We start from the raw sequence: 14,451 nt of genomic DNA, 5'->3' as shown, positions 1-14,451 counted from the left end.
TCCACTTTTGTCCTTCTCTGAGGTGACGAGGCTGCTTCACCTAGTTCAGTGGTATTCAAAATGTAACCCCCCCCTGAATAAAATATTGTTCATGGGCCTCCACAGATGCCATATCTGCTGATATTTTCTATTAAAACTAGTCACCATACTCACTTCGGGAATAGACTTGCATCGCCTCCGCCTCCGGACATCGTTCGGGCCCCCGCATGGAGGCCGGCCCCAGTTTAAAGACCACTGATCTAGAGCCTGGCAGACTGGACGTTAACAAAAAGGTAACTGTGCCGAATCAACCAAAACACCGTACACCAAACCACTTTTCTGGGGTAACTCTAAAGCTGGTTTAGCACTTTACAGACTGCAGCTTTCAGAGGGCTGTTTTGTAGCTCTCCAGGGTCGGTTTTATTTTAAAGCAACTGGTTCTTTGTTCCTAGAAGATTGTGCCCTGGCTTGGTTTGAGTTTTGTAGTAAGGCTGAGCAAAGAAACAAGAGAAGTGGTTTGTGTTTTTTTACAAGTGATTTTACAGAAGTACTTTTCGGGGTAGGGTTTTGGCAGGCGCCTAACGGAATTATGGGTTTGTCTACAAAGAATAAGGAAGCTCCTAAAGCAAACTGTCAGGAATGGGGGTGTGTGGCTAGGAGAGCCATCATGACAGATGGCTTCCTAAGAGCCTCTGCGGTGGAAAGGGCAGATGCGGCTAGATACCCCTTTTCCCAGTACCCCAATTGAATAAGGGGGGGGAAACAGCCAAGGGGCCTCATGAGTGTCTGACGACCTGAAGTGGAAACCAGCATCGACCGTTGTGTTAACGGGCCCGGTGCTGGAGGGCTGTGAAGTGCAGGCACACTGCCTGTTGCATAGCGCTGGCGCTGCATTAAATACACTGCAGGCAGGAGTCATGGTGGAACACGGACTGGCGAGCGGGAAACCGCTCAGCCTATTGATGTAATGACACGTGTCATTTTACACGTGACTCCCCCCGCTCCCCCAGCCGAGGAGGGGCTTTGTCATTATTTGAAACTATGCCCCTGGCATTAGATGTTGTGACTAACATTCAATGCATTTTGACATGGAGGTGAGCACTCATGATGCAGACTTTCATACGCGGGGGAAAATACATGCACTTGTGTATAGGTGCATTATAAATGCCAGATCATATCACCAGAACTCTCAACGTGACATAATACTGTGACCACTTTAAGCATGTTTGGGTATGCAGGACAACAGCTTTCCACCAAGGGCGCTGAGTACGGGAGGGCTCCGGGGCCCGAGCCCACCCCGACAAAATCAAGTTGGGGCTGATCCCCCTCCAACCCCGGCCGGAGAGAAGTGATGCAGCATCGATGGCTCTTTCCATCAATACTGCATCACTTCCCTCCGGCCGGGTGAAAGTGCGAACATGTCCGATTAAGCCCTCCCCTCTAGGACTCGTATTGGTGTATGGTCCTGGAAGGGAGGGCTTAGGGCAGCGGTATTCAAACTGTGAGGGCGCGCCCCTCTGGTGGGCCGCAGCCTCATGCCCAGGGGGCGCGCATCCACAGTTTGAAAAAAAATAAAGGAAATAAATTACCAAAGGCTCGGGCTGTTGCTTCAACAAGCAGCAGCCCGATCCATTGCCCCTGCCACATGCTTAGTGCGACAGGGGCCGGGCCTTTGTGAGGCCTATTTATGGAGACAAAAGAAGGTGTGTGCTTTTTATTTTCTTCATGAATAGACTCCTAATGGAGCCTGAGGCCCCACAAAGGCCCTGGCCTCTGTCACACTATGGGTGGTGGCAGCAGGGTAGTTTCTAGCCCATTTGGTGCCCAGGGTGAAACACTAGGAATGCGCCCCCCCTCGTGCCACACTCCCACCGCACTCCACGCGCCACTCCCAAACTCAATGTAACACTGCACAACATTGGGACACGGGACCAGTAAGGGCACAACAGTGGGAGACGGAGACCAGTGGGGGCACACACTGAGACACAGGGACCAGTGGGGGCACACAGTGTGAAAAGGGGACCAGTGGGGGCACACATTGTGGCAGAGGGACCAGTGGGGGCACAACAGTGGGACACGCGGACCAGTGGGGGCAGGGGACCAGTGGGGGCACACATTGGCAAAAGGGGACCAGTGAAAACACTCTCATACTTTCATGCTGACACAAACACACTTAGTACACGCACACGAGAGCAATCATGCATAGTACGGCCCCGACAGGGAAAACACAAACAAAGGGGTCAAGGCCTTCGAAGAACTAAGCATAATAAAATAAACATGGGACCTACCTTCTTTGATGAAGCGGTGCACCGTGCACACAAACAAGCCCGAGCTGCAAAGAAATGTTTCTGCCAGGAACACTGCAAGGAAAGCAGTGAAATCTTCGAATCGCAGGGTCCAACACCGGGAAGCCAGGAACGCAGAAAGGACAGCAGCCGTCTGGAGCACAGGATACAGCCAGCAGCAAAGGTGGGCAGCCATCAAGAAAGGCACCTTTTTATGCCCCCACCCCAAGTGGCGCGAAAAAGCCAAGGGATGGGGTGGGCTGGGAGCCTGCTCTGACTTCCGTAATGTCACGTGACATAACAGTCAGAAGAGGCAGCGCCAGCACCTCCTACGGCGCTGCCGAACTCTCTGCCCTCAGCAATCGCCGCCACAAACCCAGACATGTGAACCCCTCCAGCCAGGGGCAGGGACCGGGACCGGGGCCATTGCGCCCCGGGTAGCTGCCCACCTCGCCCGGGCCAAGAAACGGGCCTAGGTGGCAAGTGTTCGCAATTTGGAATATTTCGGTGAATGCCGTTTTTTATTTTGCACACTTTAATTCTCTCTTCATCCGTCTACAGTAACCTCAAACAAGCATTGGCAATGCCAACCGTTTGGGCTTTTGTGCAGGCAGGGGAAAGGCACTTGCCAGGCACAACCATAGTGGTATTAACTGGCCATTGATTGTAGCAGGTGCAAATTGGTGTGAGTACCAGGGCCTCAGAAGAGCAGTTTCCGTGCCTCTGGATACTCTAACAGACAGATGGTTGTGGAAGCACCGAAAAGATTCAGTGTGGAGGGTCAGCTGAGAGATAGCCAACTTCTCCAGGAGTTTGCCCAGGAAAGGAGTGATAGAGATCGGGTGGTAGTTTGCCAGAATGGAGGGGTCGACAGAGGGTTTCTTGAGCAGAGGGTGCACAAGGGAGTGCTTAAGAGCCGTTGGGAACACTCCAATGGAAAAGGAGAGACTGAAGAGATCAGCCAAGGCGAGGGAGTCCATGTCGTCCTTAATGGTTTTGGAGGGGCAGGGGCGACCTGTTTGGATGAGGCCTTCATGGACCAGACTTGTCTGGCGACCTCAGCGGGTGAGAGGGGGAAGTGGTGGGGGGGGGGGCAAAAGAGGCTCCAGTGTAGGTGTATGTTGTGGAGTGGAAGGGAGGGAGGAAAGGATGTTTTCGGTTTTTGTGATGAAGTGTGCAGCCAGGGCCGAGTAAAGGTCCTGGGTGGGTGTGACAGGAGAAGAGGCTGCTTCAGAATTGGTCAGTTCCTTACAGACTGAAAAGGTTGGCGGTGTTGCTCGATACCACGGAGATGCAGGCTTGAATAAAGGCGCTTTTCTGGGTGCGGATGCAGAGTCGATATAACCTTTGAAGGAGGCGGCAGGCCAGTTTGTCAGAGGGTTCACCCGACAAATTCCATTTCCGCTCAGCTGCCCTACACTTGTGTTTTAGGGCTGCCATATCGGAGTCGTACCAATAGTTGCAGTTTTTGGGAGACTTCAGACGGACCCTCATGACATGACATTTTGTAAATCTCAGGCAATATGTTACCACAGGTTGACAGAGCCTTTGAGACACATGGGAGTACTGTGGTTTAGGCGGACCTGGAGCGCTCACTCCGGGGAAGCAAGCGGTAGAGCCACCCACACCGAGTGAGGACTGCAGTCTGCAGGGGGGGGGGGGGGCGTAGGCTCCATGCTGGCCACTGCCGCCCCCCCACCGCAGTAGTTCCACTCTCAGCTGCTGATGCCCTGCGCATCAGCCGTGGAGCCCCGGGGACGGGTGACGGCGCCGAGCCTGGCACTGGGCCTCGTCTCGCTGGCGGAGGCGCTGCTAGTCACCGACACACTGCCATCTTCAGCAACCACACCCCAGTCCCCCACCCCCAATCTTGCTGCGATATCTCGCAGGCACGGACTCTGGTTTTGTTGATTTGAATAGTCTGCTTGGGGCTTGATGTGGAACCCATTCTTGAGCCGCCACATAGTCCTTCAATGCAGTTTTTCAGCATGTGTGTTCTGCAAGTAATCAAGCACGTTTAACGTGGGTTTGCGCACTGGTACAGCTACCTACTTGGTTGGCAGTGTAGTCGGCATGGCACCTTGGTCCAGGGGTCCTCCTCACCTGTCCCGACTCCTGCGTCGTGGTCGTCACACTGCACTGCAGCATTCACACCATTGAGTAGACGATCGGATCGGTCAAGGGGGCACTTGTGGTGCTTGGTGGCGTGCTAATGCACATTGCACAGGTGCCAGCGCTGCCACCACACCCATTCACTCATCGTGAGCCTGACCCAGCCCCAAGTCCCAACCTTCACTGCGCCACCAGGTCTGCTGCTGCAGCCAGCTTTACTGCAGACAGTAACTAACAACAGGGCCGGTGCTATCACCAGGCAAGGCAGTAGTGGGGGGTGTTAAAAAAAAAGCATTTTGCAGCTCTAACATTTCCAACATATAGGCAAGCGCCTAACCTTGCCTAGTGATGGCACCAGCCCTGCCAGAGCCTCTAATAGTCCCTGACAAATGAGGTGTATGCTCGTTTCTTGGAAGGTAAGACGTTATTAAGCATAAGTGGGGTGTACTTTTTTTTACTGACTCCTTCATTTTTTGAATAAGGGGTGTTTCAAATGAATGTTGAAAACCAGGAAAGTGGGAGTTTTTAAAAACATGGAGACAACCATGGCTACAACATTTAGACGCAAGTGCTTCCATCAGTCCCAAACATCACTTGGGTGCACAGTGAGCCAGGGTAACTGCTTTTTAACATTGTACACTACTTTACCAGAATTTCTAGTAAACTACAATGTTAAAAGCAGTTAGGGGCAATGGTGCAGGCGCACTTCAGCTTGCAGGCCGGCCAGGGACATGGGTTCAACCACCTTTGGCTGCTCGCATTACTTAGTTTCGGCTGGGGCCGCATTAAGCTGCAGCGGGATTAACTTTCAACGCTGTTGCAGCTTGGATGCTGCATCTTCTATCCCCCAAGCAAGCGAGAGATGCTCCCCCTCATTCCAGCAGCAGATGCAATAGTTTGATTCGGGCAGAGGTCGGTTGCATCCACTCACCCCAAGGCGGGAGACAGAACTTGAAAACTGCAGGCCACATGTGGAAAAGGGCCGTCTGGCCGCACAAGCAGTTTCCTCCAGGCAGGCTGAGCGTGACCGCAGGCGTCCTCTGTTGGGTGCCCGCCGCTTGGTTGGTTCTCGTCAGGGAGGGGTGTCGGAAGCAGCTGGGGCATGCAGCAGAGGTTGCGTAATCTCAAGCAGCTTCACCATACCAACTCCCCTGACGGCAGCTGTGGAAACCCGCAAAACACTTTCCTTCTGGTGTGTGCTGGCGGCCTCCCGCCACTTTTCTCTCCTTTCGCGGGCGGCCCTCAGTTATTGCGGATAGAAGCGGCCAACACCACAATAACACTGGAATGGGCGTTAGGGAAGCTGACATCCAGGAGGATTCAATACGCTCCTTGGCCCTTTTGGGGATAGCTACACCAAAGCCGGGGCAGGGGACAGGTTTTGCCCTCTTTTGGCCAAGTGTGAACTCCCCCTACATGGGGAGTGAGGTTTTTCCACCATGCTGGCAGGCCTGGCCAAGCCCCTCTTGGTGTGGCCACCATATTGGCCTGGTCAGCACTCGGCACGCCACCGTTTCATTAACGGCATTGGCATACTTCGCCCCGGCTTCACAAACGCCGCTGGCATGGTCCGGCTGTCCCTCATTGCTGCCACCATCTTGGCCTCTTGTGCCATGGCCGCTACGGCTTAGACATCGCTGTTGACAGACTGAACCACGCCGGTCACGTGGCAATGACGGGCGGTGTCCCTCCTCTTTCGGGAGAGGCAGGGGGCAGTGGGGGGACCGGATTCCATCCTCGTCACCAGTTAAGTTTCCCGGTGGTGGAGGGCGGTGAGGTGCAAGTCAACTGCATGTTACGCAGCGCTGGCACTGCGCTAAATGATACACTGCGGAGGAAGGAGTCATGATGGAAAAGGCCCTTTTTTAACATGATGACATCTTCCACACGACATCTTAAAACGTGACTTTCCCCTGAGCCGAAGAGGGGCTTGGTCACAACACGTTTCCAGCTGCACGGCATAGCCTGCTTCTGGGCAGTAGTTATGTAGAGGTGAAGAAAATGAAATGCGGCGCCGCTTCCTCTCACCAGATCGGGAGCCCTGGTGAGGCCCATTGGGCTCCATTGGTGGAGTTGGGAGTACTGCGGTCCCGTGTTCATGGCTCGACGTGGGAGCATGCGGTTCTGGGAGTCGCTGTGTGTTTGAGGGGGGACCACCCTCCACCACAACTTAAGGCAGGGAGGATTCCCAGGCTCCAGCTGAGGGGGTGAGGCTGTGCTGATGCGACGGGCTCATTGCCCTCCGGAATTATGAGAAACTGGGGAACAGAGGAGGTACCGACGGCAGGCGGCCCTACATTTGGTAGGCTGCGCAGGACGGGCCTGGCGCAGTGGCGAAGGGGTGGGGGATGGGGAGTGGAGTGTGCAGTAGGTACCAAAACCCTGCCTGTTTTTCCCAACCCAGGGAAGGAAGATCTTGTATCCAAATCCTTAATATAACTTGTTCGAATTGCAACAAAAATATTTGTGATTTTTAGGGAATCGAAACAAAATGTCACCCTCACAATTACGACGGGCGAAAATGCCGACTTTTTTGGGGCCCCCCTTACACCACATATATGTGGGGGGTATAGACTATTAATATGGAGGGGGCTGTGGGGGTTCTCCCCCGCATACATGTTGTGTATAAAGGGGTTTTTAAAAAGTCAGCATTTTCAGCCATCGCAATAATCACATAGATCCAATTTTAGGACTGTTTATCCACCTAGCCATGTACGCTGAATGGGGATGCTTTAGTGTTACAAAGGTTTCTTCCATGACCTCAGGTGGAGGAACCACTGCATTTATACAAACCCATTAGCAATATATAACCTGTACCGGATACTTGCAGCAGGTGATGCCTACTCATAAATATCCCCAATGGTCATATTTTGTTGTGCATTACTGTATCATGCTCTACCCACTTCTCACCTCTGCCCCAGTGGCGTTGCTAGGGTGGGGCCAGGGCTACCCCTCTGAAATGCCGGGCCCTCCCTTAGGTACCCCCCCCACCTGCCTGGGCTATTCTCTGCACTGTCTGCAGTGCTGCCTGGCGTCCGCCCACAAAGCGCGCACACACACACAGCCGTAATGCTACCACACAACAATGAAAACCAGTTAACTTCATCCTTCAGCCCCCCCCCCATCGGAATGTAGTGCACCGAACCGCCAATTATGGGTCATAAGTGAGTTAATGGTTTCATGCCTAAATTCTGATGGGAGGGGAGGTGCAGTGGGGTGTGATAGTTGGCGTGCACAAGAGCTTCTCTGCAGGAGTGCTTGTGATGGTCACACATTGCCCTTTTATAGGCGCCCCCCTACTTTTGTCTGTGCCCCCCGCTAAATTTGATTCCTGGCGATGCCACTGCTCTGCACCCACCCCCCTGTGAAACACTGCTCCCATTACCAATGGGAGAAGATGCACCCACGCACAAATTGAGTGGTCCAATTGCATGTGCGATTGGCAGGAACTGTAATAAGTCTTAAACTTACCAACTTTGTCAATGACTGCAGCGCCGCAAACATAATTGCCACTGCCTGTGCAGAGGCATTTAGCTAGATCCCCCCCCTTAAATCAAGTGCCTGCTTCCACTGCTGCCCCACACACCTCTGAAAAGCCATCATCTCCAGCCACTCCCCATCGCCTTCTGCTTGCCTGAAAGACAACCTCATTACCATTCTTAACATGGATAGCAGTGCCTTCTCATACTAGTGGAGTTATCGGTGTCAACTGAAGCACCCAGCCCCTTTTAGAGGGGTTAGCTGTTGAGAAATAAATACCAGGTAGCAGCTCGGACCAAGGTGGAGGCTCTGGATAGATTGGCTCGACATGTACTTGTGAGACTGATGAGGATAGTAAAGTGGCCAGACTTTTTTTTTTATTCTTCATTTACATTTTACCATACAAAAAAATAAAAAATAAAATAAAAACCACTGAAATCAATTTACATAGAACCACCAACATTGCATTTAAAGGTAACCGAAACCACAAAAAAATAAAAATAAAACCCTCGTACAAACAAAAAAAAAACTCCCAGACTTTAGCATGTAAGCTTAACTTCCCCTGTCTCCTGTAGATCAGCTTTTCAACAGCCGCCAAAGAAACCATCTCATCAACCCAATCATCTGAGATTGGCAGGGTCCGGGACTTCCATCCCCGCAAGATCATTTTCTTGGCGATTGACGCACCCCTAAACAAAAACCTCAGACATGGATAGATCCTCAAGTAAGACACCACAGCCCAAAACCATCGTCCTAAAATCCAAGTCAATACTGCAATTCAGAACCCGTAGACACATAGTACAAAAATCCTGCCAAAAACCTCGGACCTGGGCACAATCCCAAAGTAAATGTTCAAGAGTGCCAACCTCCACATCACAACACCAACACACATCAGAATTGGTCATGCCTCTGCTCCCGAGTCTCTCCAGACACCAATAAACCCGGTTGAGAATCAATTTGCCTAGAGCGTTCACCCAAACTAATCGAGCAGAGTCTCACATTGGCACACATCTCAAGCCAGAAATCTGCAGTGATCTCACAACCCAGCCTTCTAATCCACTCATCCAAAAGACCAACATTCCACTTGTAGCAAGCAACAATTCGGCGATACACCTTGCTCACTATAGACTGACAGGCCACCGTGAAGAATTTCAAGCTCACAGACTCGTTCCCATCAGCTTCGCCAGACTTCTCTACTCAGCGGGACCAGCAGTGCGTCAAGTCTTTCAGTCCCCAACACCTACAAATGCATCGTCCTTGGCTGCCATGGATGATGCATTCGAAGGTGTCGGGGACTGAGACTTCACGCACCACTGGTCCCGCTGAGTAAGTGTGGCCACTTTACTATCTCAATCTCTTCCTGTAGAAAAAGGACCGATTTTTCACCAGTTTGAAGAGTGAGTATTTTTGCACAAGGAAAAACGGAAGCGTTTCCTGGCCTCGTTTTTTACACCTGCTTGGGAATATTTTTCCTTTGTGGTAGGACCCCATTTTGTTAACTGCACTGCAATTTTGAAAGTGGGTTTAGCAGAGCATGCAAGTTACACACGAGTAGCAAACGTAGCATACGCGATTTGGTCTTCTCCCCATCAACCCACACTTTTACGCAAAGTGTTCCCTCTTTGGGCCCAAGCACTTTTCGGGAGGGAGCAGAATGAACACCCTCATCTCCACTGGAGGAAGCGCCGCCATTACCAGCAGGAGTTCTGACATTAAGACCTGAAGAATTGGCAGGGCTGCCAGTTCCGCAGCCTGGGAAGCCAGACACAGCGCTGCCAGAACACACCAGATCATTCAGAGAATACGTTTAAGCAGACTGGCACAAAGGGCAGAATTTGTATGTATGCCAAAACATACAGAACTTTGACAGGTTGGGCAATGTCCTTATAACTAGCCTCATTGCCAGGATCGGTGCATATTTGCCCAATGTGCACCCGTGTTGCAATCACTGGTGTGGCAGACACGCGTGTTCGACGGTTAAGGATAACCATGGAACCTCAGGTACAGGGGTGCCACGTTTAAAAAATATATATACTGTAGTTGGAGGGAAGAGTTATCGTCTTGTCACAACGTTTGACCCAGATTATGTCATTGGCAGTGGCATTACAGGTAAGTGCCATGTGTTGTTTTTTAGAACTGTCTGCTATCCATCACAACTGAAAAGTGGTGGATAGGAGGTTTTCTATGAATCACAAGCGCTACCCTCGCTCTGGGCAACTTTACATGCCACACATTGGTGGCAAGCACGAGACTAGTTTGCATCTACCCGACGCCCTTCTGTAATTGGGTAGAGCGATTTAAAAAAAAAAAAATAAGGCATGGAAGGATGCCCAGAGCAACGATAGTGGTCAGCATCAATTCAAAGCCATGCATCCATCACTTTAGGGTAAAAAGGTCACCCCACAAATGGAAGAAACAGCGCTATAAAAAATCCATTTCCATTTACGCCACTTTCCCTCAGCAAGCCTCAGGACTAGGCAAGCAGCCCGCCCCAAGCTTAAAAGGAGTTTGTCATCCAACACCCCAATCCCAAACTGTAGCATTTGGAGAGACCTCCATGGACAATGCCCTTAGGCTGATGGGGCAGTGGTAAACTGCTTATACAGTCCAAGCCCAAGAAAGCCTCCCTGCGAACCAAACATTTTGTAAGGCGGGTACCAGGTCTCAAAAGTGATAGTGCCATGAGCAACGATGAGGCAAAAGAGCAACAGAGGAAATGATGCAAACCCCACAGTCTAGAAAACCAAGAATTGTGTATATAGAATTCCTTCTAGGCGATTCGAATTGTAGCAGCCAAAGAAAAGAACGTTCCACGTAGGAAGCTTGATTTGCCCAGATCACAGTTTGGTCGAGTGGGGAAGCCTAGCCGTGTAGCCACGTTTTCTAGCTGCAAAGTTCGCAGGTGTGTGCACTTCACACTGCACATTGTCCAGTTGCATCTTTAGCTTTCCTGGGTAAATGACGGGTGCTTGGCAAGTGCTGGCTTTTCAGATCACATGGTACTGCATTCCTGTAGAGTATTTGTAGATTTATAGCGCCAGCATAAAACACAGGACTACATGTCCGAGAATGCAATCCAACGGGATACTAAAAGCCAGGGCTCTGTACCATGGGCCAACTGGTGATTTCAACATGCACGTGCGAGCAAACCATCTGCTCTTGGCCAGTAATACAAAAAAATCTATGTTGGGTCTTATTGATGTGAATACAGGTTGCATGCCCACAAAAAAAACTAAACACAGTAGATTATATCAACTAGAGTTTGAGTTTTAAAAAATGGTTGTACTTTAAAACTGCTCTAAAAGAAAAGGACGAAGTTTGAATTGTATGCACGTGTGCGCAGCACATACCTGACCCACTGAAGGATAATTGACATTGCATAAACCAAACCAGGTCCCCCAAAAAGTTGCTAAATCCCTGAAAAATACCACAACAGGGAGAGTTTGGTCCAAGCATGTGCAACTTTTCAGTGAAAACGTGCTTTTCTGCGATAGGGACAGCAGCAACAAGATCAATGGAGGAAAATGCCCAGCGGGCAACGTCACTAGCAGATCACCCATGAGAGCCACTTGCGTCACCACCCATTCACGGAATAAAACTCCCGCCCTCCTTCACACACGGGCAGGGAAGACACCACCAGCAGCCTACGGACACTCAACCCATACTGGAATCCAAGAGGAGGTGAAATGGACGCACTCCTAAGGCAAGTGCACCTATGCACTAAGGAGGGAAAGCACCACCATAAGGAGGCCAGAATGGGACACCACGCCCAGTCTTTCCTTCAACTAATGGGTGCATAATAAAGTTGTAGGAGAATATACTACGATATAGAGAAATACACTTCGAGATGTAAACCCTGAGAGTGCAGAGGGGAACTACCAGCTCAATCTGGTCACAATGTGTAAACATGCATCGTGCATCCACACTCGAAGCTCACACTTAACCTCAATGTCTTTGCGCTATTGCTTGGCAATACTCGGTCATAGGTTTGTGCTCCGATGCTTGTACGTAACGTAACTGGTTCCACAACAGCACCCTGATCCCGCTGGGCTGAGGCGCTTTACAAATGAAAAAATAAAGGCGCTGGGCATCCTGGCACGCAACTCAGCCCTTACATCATGGCAGACTCCTTACAGCCATCATAGAAAGGTTTCAAGAAACTTGGGAAGGCTATGCATTAGGACACTCGTACCTATAAAACCTGGCATATAGCCTCTTAATGAAGTGCGTCACGCTGCCAATCAGGCGGTCCATTAGAGTGCCGCTCAAATAAAAGCAAATGCATCACCGCATGTGCAACCTTGTATCCATGGTAATGCACGCAAGGCTTTGGGAACACAGTAGGCCATTAGCTACCTCGAAACATTGTTGATACTACTCTCAAATGAGCATTAAGCCCCCTCTGAATAACTGCATTTGCACTGCAGCAATGCATACATGCATGACCACCACTCGCAGTCACACCAGGTAGCCAAGCATGATCCAATCAGCCCTTGGGCTCTTCCCCAAGGATAACATGCTTCCCGGGTTTCTCTGCCAAACCCATAGAACATCTGACCTGCATCCATCAACACCACAGGTTTTGCATCTGCGTCCCCCTTTAGTGCAGCGAGGCCACCAGTATTGACGACAGAATGGCGCACAGCATGGTGTGGTGGGATGGGATGGACGCTACGGATGTCCAATGATACTGCCATGCAGATAAAGCTTTCATGCGAAGGGCCCTAGAAAGAAAGGTTTTATTTACCCCCATATTTTTGTCATAGTCCAGCCTACAACTTGTTGATCCTTCGAGAAAGTAGTTTCTCAATCTAGATACTGATCTATAGCTTCAGATAGACTTGGGGCCTGCTCAGCAAGGTGATGCTCCATTCCCTATGAACTCCTTCAGGATTATTGGTTCTCAGTCCCAGGTGGGTGAAGGGCTTTGGTAGCCAGATTAGCTCGCTTCTTCTGCCCACTTTCCTTTCTCAGCTCCCAGTGGGCCCTGGGCTTGCTCCCCCCTAGTTAGTCGATTTCTTATGCCTCCTTGCAGGGTCTTGCTTTTCTCAGTCCCCATTGGGCTCTGGGCTTTCTCTGCCCGATCTGTCGATGGCAGCACCGCCTCCAACTATTCCATTTTCAGCAGCATATCTTCACTCTTGTGGCAGGATCTCTGCCCTGGTGGTTCTGCGGCTTCATGCCAGTCTCTGTGGGTGCTTCTCCTTCCCTTTCAGTATCAGTGTTCGGGACGCCGGTACCTCGGGTTGTGCCATGCTTCCTGCTTCAGCAGTTCCAGACTGACCGGGGTTCCCGCCTTCTTCAAAGCACCTGCCGTACTCGCAGAGCCCGTGCTCTCCCTGCCACCACACGTCCGTTGCATGGTTCTCCTTCCTCTGTCGGAGGGACTGCCTCAGTCTTCTGCGCCTCGCCGGGGGTTGCTGCTCTGGGTTTCCTGCAAGATGCTCTCCCCTCATTTGCTCTTTTCTGGTCTTTAAGTTCCTCCCTGCAACTAAGAAGAGACGTTCATGGTCATCGGCTTCCCCAGGAGGTGGAAGCGAGCAGACGCCAGTCACCAAACAATCCATCTTAAAAAGGCGCCCTGCACATTAACAGGGTCGCTTTCCCATATATCCAACAAACAGTGGGTTCTTAGGGCACACTGAGATGTATTTAACCCAGACTTAAGCATTCCTGGTCCCATGAGAGGGTGGGTAGTCACCCCTAGTGGGATCATGTGTGCCCTGACCCTTAGGGAGGGCACTGCATAGCAGGCTCACCTCGAGACCTGAAGGGGGTGGCTCACCCTTGGGGGGGGGGGGGGGCGGTTTCTTTGGATTTGTCACAAGTGTCTGAAATCTTTAGAGTACCAGCACTATCCACACCCTCATTAATGGCAGCAGTTATAATGTATTAACTGCATTAGCTCCTGTGCCTCGTTCCTTCGGTGGAATTTTACTTATGGCCTCACTTGCTTGTCATTGGTCAAATGTGTGATGTCACATCATTGCAGGGGCTGCGGGTATTCCTGCCTGCCAGCTCCACAGTGCAGCTTCTAGTTGCTTGCTTTGTTGGTTCCTTAAACCATCGTGCAAAGTTTGTTTTAGTCAGTTGTAATATGATCACTGGAGCCTCAGTTATAATTAGTTAATGCAATCCGCTTCTTAGGTACAACTTAAAATTACAGAATACCGAGGAGAACCACCCACACCATGGCATTCATTCCCAGGGACCAACCAACACTTGCGCAGGCCAATCTATCAGTAATCCATTCTGCATCACACACCCATGACACCACATCACCTGCTAGCATCACCACCAATTATGACAGTGGTCTTCAAACTGGGCGACTGCCCCCCTCCCCAGGGGGGACCTGAAGGATGTCCAGGGGGCAGAGGAGCAGTCTCTAACAACGAATTAACATGACTGTTTTAATGGATATGAGCAGTAGAAAACCGGCTTATATTTTTAAAAAGCATTCACCTAATTCTTTGTTATATTAAAGAGCCCGTGCCCCCTGCTGGACATCCTTTGACACCCCTAAGGAGGCCCAACCCAATATTTGTACTCCAGGGGAGGCTCGGTTTGAATAAAAGTTCACCACTGCATTACGGGA

General features: G+C 50.8%; 1 protein-coding gene across 1 annotated transcript in view; it reads right to left on the bottom strand.

Annotated features, from left to right (window-relative positions):
* GLDC (glycine decarboxylase) overlaps positions 1-14,451 on the bottom strand; it is a 472,733-nt gene that overhangs the window by 330,527 nt on the left and 127,755 nt on the right. The window lies entirely within an intron of this gene.

Source organism: Ambystoma mexicanum, chromosome 6p, assembly GCF_040938575.1.
Source record: "Ambystoma mexicanum isolate Mex_15411 chromosome 6p, UKY_AmexF1_1, whole genome shotgun sequence".
NCBI lineage: Eukaryota > Metazoa > Chordata > Amphibia > Caudata > Ambystomatidae > Ambystoma > Ambystoma mexicanum.
The sequence above is the reverse complement of the archived record's forward strand: the minus strand, read 5'-3'. Positions and strand labels throughout refer to the sequence as shown.